Source organism: Typopeltis vanoorti, chromosome 17 (genome assembly GCF_054136105.1).
Source record: "Typopeltis vanoorti isolate ZY-2024b chromosome 17, IOZ_Tvanoo_1.0, whole genome shotgun sequence".
In the NCBI taxonomy this organism is placed as follows: Eukaryota; Metazoa; Arthropoda; class Arachnida; order Uropygi; family Thelyphonidae; genus Typopeltis; species Typopeltis vanoorti.
The window spans coordinates 105,278,780-105,279,381 of record NC_143565.1 but is presented as its reverse complement, the minus strand read 5'-3'; positions in this window follow the sequence as shown (position 1 = coordinate 105,279,381).

The following is a 602-nucleotide window of genomic DNA, read 5'->3' as shown; positions in this document are numbered from 1 at the left end:
CCCCCCCCCCACCTGCCAAAAATTTTTTTTTTTTAAATTTACCAATGCAGCCAACCACATATACCATGCACCATCCTATCTAATGGTCACAGTTCCTACAGAATCAACAAAATAAATACTTAATCCTTCTTCCAGTTCTTGATCTTCTCTTCATAATGCTGTCTCCATTCCCTATATCTGGGGTACTGAAAAAAACAATCTGTACACTGCCCTCAAACCTCACCTGAAACTGGCCGCCCTTGTCCATTTCCTAAGTATCAACTCCGTCCTCTCTCAGTTGATGTACATTAATAGCAAATGCTAAATCACTTAGTTTTGAAATAGTTTCATTTGTGTTAGTGTCTTCTTTCTGCTAAGAAAGAGCAGTAAAAATAGTAATAAAAGTTCCACAATAAAAAGCATGCCTACTATTTTCTTTTTAATTTTAGTTTACTCCCATGATCTATCACCACAGGTATAGCTGTCTGTTCTACATTTCCTTCCTTCCTTCATGTGAAAAAGGTTTATTTCAATTATTGCTTTTACCTTTTTTTATTTCTCTTAGTATATAGATTCTTTTAATGTTTTCTATCTTGCTTCCTTCTTTCCTCATTTTATGTGTA